The sequence below is a fragment of the Meriones unguiculatus genome, chromosome 15 (assembly GCF_030254825.1).
Source record: "Meriones unguiculatus strain TT.TT164.6M chromosome 15, Bangor_MerUng_6.1, whole genome shotgun sequence".
NCBI classification, from domain to species: Eukaryota; Metazoa; Chordata; class Mammalia; order Rodentia; family Muridae; genus Meriones; species Meriones unguiculatus.
In genome coordinates this window covers 75591627-75599568 of record NC_083362.1, presented here as the reverse complement: position 1 = coordinate 75599568, position 7942 = coordinate 75591627, and positions in this window count along the sequence as shown.

The following is a 7942-nucleotide window of genomic DNA, read 5'->3' as shown; positions in this document are numbered from 1 at the left end:
CCCACCCTAGTGGAATCAGAAAGAGAGGCTCAGAGGTTGTGTGACCTTGCTGCTGGGTCCTGGATATTTACCACTTAACCTATGGGATGACCTCAGGCCAGAGGCAGTGGCAGCACAGCCGTTAGGGCCCAGCCACCATGACCCACTTCTGCTAGTTCAGCCCCTCCAAGCTCCCACAACCTACCAGAGCAGTGCCTCCAGCTGGGAACCAAGTGTTCAAACACAAGCCTGTGGGGGACACCCCACTTCAGCCCGGGGAACAATCGGGCCTACCGTGGGGAAGTTTGTGCGGCTCCCACGAGACGACCCTTAGAATTTGTTGCTTGGCAACCATTTTATTCATTTAAGTGAAACCTCGCAGACGGTGGGTATAAGGGCCTGGACAGAGGGCCCTGATGCCAGGCTGAAGGCTGGTTTAAAGTTATCTCCAGACTTTTGATGAACAGATTTGAACCCAGAGCAGAGGGGTGGGCTCCTTTTAAAGTTACTTTCCAACCCTTCTGGAAAGAGTCGGAATTTTTTTCTTCTTTTTATTTTCCTCTCAGTCAGTCTCAAACAGATCTGTAACACTTGGAGCATCCAAGTCCAGCCAAGGCAGAGCCAGGGCACAGATGTGCAGAGGTGGGACTCAACAGCATCGCTCTGTTTACACGGAATTTATTTTTCTAGCCCCATTCTACTGAGGGCAAACAGCGACCAGTGTTCCATTTCAGGAGGTGATAAAAACTTCCTTAAACAATGAATTCATTTAAGTGAAGAAAAAAAAAAAAAGATTGACTTGGGAAAACATAGGAGTTGCCCTCGTGCACAGCTGGGAGGTACACAGGTGACCTAAGTTGGGGCTCACTGCAGTTCTCTTGGTGTAGCCTGTCCGGCTCCGGGCAAAGCACAACAAAGTTGTGTCTGCCTGGGAGGAGAGCGTGCCTCTCAGCCAAGTTCAACAGGAATAATGTGACAGAATGTAATTAAAGAGCAAGTAATTTGTCACAGATGCAAATTCCATAAAAGTTCAAAGATGTGTGGGCTGGAGGGTGTTGGGGAGGAGGAGGCTGCCCAGAATTCTTGGCGGCAGACACAGGTGCAGTAGAGATAGGACTGTAATCCAGCATCCCAGGATGATGGACCAAGGAGAGGGCCGGTGTGGTGGATATGGGTTTGGGGTTTCTGGGGCAGAATCCCAAGATTGGGTCAGTGAGGAACACGAAGACAAATTGAAGGTAGGAAATGGGCATTCTGCATGGCTGAGCATTGGATCTCTCAGGGTGTAGGAGCCCTCCCAGGGTCACTTTTTTGGTCACAACCAGGCAGAGGCTGTGGTTGAGCCCATGCCAGAAGACAAAGCATCTACTAGCAAAAGCTGCCATCCGTGAGAGGCTTGCTTCCTCAGTCAAGGCACACAACAGTGAGAAGTTTTTCCAGGGCCAGGGAGAGACGACCCTACAGAGGAAGAGATGAGCTGACTCGTAGGAGACAGTGAAGAAGAATCAGAGGGCCAGCTCCTCCTGCAGCCCTCACAACTGGGAGAGCCAATGAGGCCGAAAGCTGAGCAGCTTAGTGGAGCGCACTCCTTGAAGAGCCCTACCCCCACCTCGCCCCTGATGATGGTTTTCTTTGGTGGGTCCCTGGCCAAGCTGAAGCTGGTCTTCCCTTCTTTTTGCAGGAGCCATCTGTGCTGCTGTCAGGAAGAGGTGTGATGACATACTTACATCTGGAGGCAAGCTAGAAGTCCAAAGCGACGAAGAGAAAGCACCCCTGAAGATTACAGCATAGGGAAGGGCAATGGAAGCGCCCCCAGAATGAAGATCTCGTGCTCACCAGCCAGCATGCTTGAGCTCTCTCAACTAGAAACTGGGGTGAAGGGTGTGCAGAGGAATGCACTCGGCCATTATAGAAGCCGCCTGCTTTTTCGGTTTTGTGTTTCTGCTTTTTAATTAACACATAATTGCATGGGCTTGTGGGACATGGTGTGCCCTTTTAGTACATACAACAATGTGAAATGAGCGTTTCAGGCCAGTTTACACATCCACCATATCAAATTTCTTTTGTTACTTTCTAGTTAGAACATTCAACTTTTTTCTTCTCAGGAAATTCCTTTGAGGTCTACAATCGTCTGCTGTACAGTATGGTTTCCCTACAGAATCAGAGGCCTGGAGATTGTTCTTGTTCTTTATTGCATTGGCCACTCTTCCCCTCCCCCCTCTGTCTCTGATAACCACCACTTTAGCTGGTCCTTCTGTAAGATCAGCAGTTTTAGATTCCACAAATACATGGGACTGTGTAGTGGTGTGTGTGTGTGCGTGTGTGTGTGTGTGTGTTCTTGTCTGTATTTCACTTAACGTATGTATCTCTCTCCAGGTGAGAGGCCATTCTTTCTTAGGGCTGAATGGTGTTCCGATGTGAATATGTGCCACACTTTCTTTATCCACCATACCTTGTTAATGCTACAAAATTATACTCTAAGCGACATAAGAAAATTGTAAGAATGACACAAAAGGATGCCCTCTTCCTTCTTACTGCTGCTGACCTTGCCGGGGTCTGCATTCTCATTCCCGGGAGCAGTGCAATCTCTCCCACTCCCTAGCAATGGAACACACACACACACACACACACACACACACACGAGTCACCCTCATCCAGAAATATGAATTAGCAGACAGTGAGTGCAGAACCAGTTCCCTTCTGCCCCAGGTTGAACAGGAGACACATTCTAGAGCTTATAAACCCACACTTTTTTCCACTGGAAACTACAGCTCAGTCTCCTCTGGGGGAGGCACCCTTAGCCATGGCACAGTTACAGGGTTGGAACAGGGAACAGTTGGGCTGAGGACAAAGTCAAGTCAGCAGAGACAGGGAGGGCCATTTGGGAACTGCTTCTCCCAGGTGCTGGCACAGTACCAGCAGAATTTAGTTGCGACATTCCCAGATGCTTGCTCTAAAATCAATGCTTTCCCCTGAAAATCAGATGGCTTTTCCACCTGGTTAAAAAAAAAATCTTCAAACTTATCAGTCATGATTATTTGGGGAGAAAAAGAAAGAGCCATCTTCATTGTGGGTTCAGCAAGATATAGCAGGTGTCTTTATCAGCCTTTGCCACAATGCAGGGGAGCAGAGTCAGCCCGGCAACTGGCTTCAAGCCTGGACGGTTTTCCCTGAGCAGCCAGGGTTTGGGGTACTGGACACACGTGGCAGAGGTGGGTCTGTTTGCTGCTCATTGCATGGTCGCCTCACCAACCCCAGCTGAGGAGGGCTGGAAGTGGGTAGGAATTGCTCTCTCGTTTTCTGGGGTCTCACCTTTGGGAGCTTCTGTCTATTACCAGGAATCTCAGCCCTCATCCAAGCTCACCCACAGGTCAAGGCTGGGTGGACCTTTGCACAGTTGGCTGAGGCCACCGGGCCCAAATTGGACTATCTCTGCAGCGTAGAGAAGGCTCTTATCGTGACTCACTGCCCTCCCATTCCTCACAGGTCAGGGCCTCGTCTGCTCAGAGTCATTGTGCCAAGTGATATGGAGTATGTACGTTAAGAACTGCAAGAGAGGTCTCAGACTCATCAAACATAGTAGGGTACCAGGATGCCAGGATGGGGAAGAGGCACCCTTCGTAATGATGCTGAGATTACAATTGTCATTTCCAGCAGTCAGGACATGAGTTTTTCTTTGCATTGACATTAATTATCTTTGTATCTGTTTATCACCATCCCAGGCATCATAATTGTCATCATCAGCATCACCATCATAGTCATCATCATCATCACAGTCATCATCACTATCAGCATCACTACCAGCATCACCATCACTATCATTTTCAACACCACCATCATTATCATAGCCACCATCATCATCATAGCCATTGTTATCATGGTCACCATTGCCACCATCATCATGGTCATTATCACCACCACCATCATAGTCACTAACACCATCATCATCACTATCACCACCATCATTAGCATCATAGTTATCATTACCAACATCATCACCATCATCACTTCCACCACCATCACCAACACCAACAGCATCACAATCACAGTCATCATCATCATTGTCGTCATCATTATCACTGTTACCACACCAGCTTTATCACTGTTACTGTCATCCCCATCATAATTACCATTACCATTACGGTCACCATCACTACTATGGTCAGCCTCTCCATCACCTTCACCACCATCGTCACCTTCACCACCATCGTCACCATCATCCACACTATCATAATCACATCATCAGTACTGCCGTTACCATCACTTCCCTCTGGAGTCTTAGAGGGGCTAGTTCCTTTAATATATTCATTTTACTTCCCCTGTTAAAGGTGTTCTTGTGAAAACCACAGAAACTGTAAATAAACAGCAACAACAAAAAAGACACTACCCAGGCTCCCACCAGCCCACAGCAAGTCCCTGAAAGAACTCACTAGTTCCTAAGCATGGTTTTCACATGCTATTCATATGCATACCCTCTCAGCATGAGCATTTTGCCCGCACTTGCTGATCCTGTGAAACAAATGTCTAAAAGTAGAACTTTGGTGCCAAAGTATGTCTGGTTTTAAGTTAGTTTTCCTACCAATTGTCAACTTGCCCTTTGAAACTGACCAGTGAACCCTCCTCTCTGTGAGCTTTCTGGTTCCCTGCACTTGGTTAGCACTCAGGATGCCTTCCTTTCAGCCTTTGCCAGACAAACATGAGAAATGTTATATCATTGCCCAGTTCTTGTTGCTTTGTATCAGATATATCTGGAGACTATTTTTTTCTGAAGTGAAGTCCCCCAAAGAGGGGTGTGGTTAACAATAGGAGTCCTGGGAAAGCTGTGTTTTCTTTATGCTGTGGTAGCACAGGCTGAATCTTGAGCTACACTTCAGGCTAGACCTCGGTCTTTCGGCCCAACTTGTGTGTCAGTTACAAGCTCTGAAACACAGGCCACACACCACAGAGTGTCCTTCACTGGCCTGAACAAAGACACTTGCTCTCTTCCAAAACTGGATGGAAAATGCCAAGATTTGCCAAGTGGTTGACTAGATGCCTCTTGCATTCTTGTGACTTTATAATCTGTGCGATGGAGAAGGACATCAGGGAGGTGAATAGATAAAGGAGGAGGCACCAATATTCATGGCTGTTTTAGTTGCTGGGGCAAGGGGCTGGAGAGATGGCTCAGTGGTTAGGAGTATGCACTGCTCTTATAGGTAATCCAACTTCAATGCCCAGTATCTAGTGGGGATCTGATGCCCCAGGCCTCTGTGGGCATGGGCCCTCGGGTACACACATGCACACACAGACATAAACATATATGCACAATTAGCAATGATAAGATTGGCAAATCTGTAAGCACTGGGGAGAGTAAGACTTTGGGTTGTTTTCTGTCTACCAAGTCAGGTAACCCATACATTTCCTAAGCTGACTACTGAGTCAGCAAACATGTGTGGAATTGCTCCTCTCAGTGACAAAAATCAACAAGATGTAGCCACTTAACTAAGAGTTCTGGCAGATTTGAGGTGTAGTGGTGAGGGGAAAATGAAAATGCACCAACTTTTGATACAAATCCTCAGGATCTGTATCCGTCTACCCTCTGCTCTTCCCCATGACCCTGTGGGGTCAGGACAGACACTGTCCCCACTTTGCTACTAAGGGCTGTGCCTTTCCCAGATCATAGCCCTGGAAAATCTCCCAGCTGGTCCTAGTCCATGGTAGCATGAGGCCCATACTCATGTTCTGGCCTTCACACCCGCCCATTTCCAATAGTGTGAAGAATGCAGAGAAAAAGGGGCATTGTGGGGAGGGAAAGAGAGGTGAAATGGCCATGTGGTCCACTGCACAAACTGAATCCTATTTTCAAGACTGTCTGTGTAACTCCAAACCACCAGTCAATTTATGTGTTTTGAGCAGCTGGCTATGGCCTGGGAAAATCGTCACTGAATTTCTTGTCTGGGGCTGAGGGCTCCAAGCTGCCCGACTCTCAGAATTTTCTTCATTGGATCTTCTCGCTGAGCTGATGCTGGGTGTGACGGCTCTAGGTCGGAGCATCTGAGCGGACCACGCTTCTGTTTATTCTGGCTCTCCCTGCGGTTATAGAGACAGGTACTGTAAAAGGCAAGGCAAATTCATGCTACCAAAATGAGATTTACAGAGGAAAAAACAACCGATGCCAGTATATTGCAAAAACACATCATTTTGAAATGAGCAGAAAGTTCTCTCTCTCTCTCTCTCTCTCTCTCTCTCTCTCTCTCTCTCTCATCTTTCAGACTGACACCAAGTGGATTTTCATCTGCCTGTGCAGGGACCAGCATCCTCTTATGTCTTAAACACCCCTCCCCCACCAAATGTATTGAGGCTTTTGTGCTTGCCTTAGTGAGGTTACTATGGAGACCTCACACCCTTCCTTGTGTCCCTAGAGTGGCTTCCAGGTCTGTTCAAAGTCACTGGTGACAGACACTATACTGGGCCCTTACAGTGGTTTCCAGATCTGTCACTGATGACCGAGAGACACTAGACCTCTCACATCCATCTCTCAAAATCAGTCTTCATAAGAGAGTGGAAATGGATGGAGAAACAGGGAAGAAAGACAGAGAACAGGCCAGGAAAGAGACTGGAGGGGAAGGAGGAGCAGAAATAGACACAGAGCCCGAGAGAGGGGCTTAAGGTCAGGATGTGAACATTTTCAAAATGAATAAGAGCACTGGGTTCTAGCAAGAAGACTGTGGCATTTATGTGTTTCCAGCGTAGAGCTGTGTGGGCAGTGTCTTTTTTGCACCACTTCACCCATGAGGAAACCTCCAATCCAGACACCATAGGACCGCAGAAGGATAAGTTTGGGTGTAGGGAAAATAAGACCCATTTATGATTTTTTTTTCCATGTTCAATTAAATACCTCCTGTGCTTTTCTTTTGAGTGAAATCAGTTGGTCCATGGGCTGGGCTGGGAGATATAAGGACCCCTAGGGTTAAGAATGGACTCTGGTCCCAAGTCATCCCAGCAGAAGGACAGGCAGGGATGCCCTGAGTAAGGTGTTCTCAGGGCAATCCAGGAAACCTGCCTCCTTGAGAGCAGCATTCCCCATGGTTTAGAGGAGCTTGAACTCTGACTCTTCTGTCCTGGGATGTGAAGAAATGAGGTGACCCAGGATGCAACTTGTGCAACTTATCTTAAAGAGACTTTAGCACATAGGATGAGTATGCTAATAAAAGCATTGTTTAACAAATTAGATATGTATATAGAAAAAGGAGCAGATGCAAAGAACATATACCCAAATAACTTATATCTATAGCAATTATGTAAGCTTATGTCCAATGTCTGCCAGAACGGAGCAAAACATGGGGAGATCCACACTGGGGGTTAATGACCCATGAGTAGAAAACCCATGAGAACTGGGCTCACCCATAGTCATGCATATAGGAAAGGGGAATCCAACATCTGGGAATCTCCATATCCTGTCTGGGAGGAGTTGAGGGTCTCTGCTTTCTGAACAAAATAATATTAACATTAATATTAGTGTTAATATTAATATTAATATTAATAATAAAAGCAACTGAGGTGAGCCTGATAATTGGACTGGAGTGTAGAGGCCCAGCAGTGAAGTACAGGTGGGAGCAGAGCTTAAAAACTGATCTCCTGTCCAAGCAAAGCTGAAGGCTTCTGCTTGCTCTCTGCATTTTTTCTTTTTATGCCATGTGTGTTCAAGGTAATATAAAGATCCTAATATTACAGATTAAGCTGGATGCCCACAGAGGATCAGAGAGCCTCATGAAAACTGTATAGAGAAGAGGAGACATAATGGACCTAATGATGATCAAACATAGGTGGCATCACACATCAGGGCCACATGCCCTTGGCCCAAATCCAAGGGCTCATCTAGATGTTGGTGGGGGCAGAATTGGCCACTTGGGTGAGTCAAGTCCTGCAGAAGATGCAGGCTGGTCAGGTGGCCTGGGTAGAACCTTCTTCTGAGGAGAGGGAG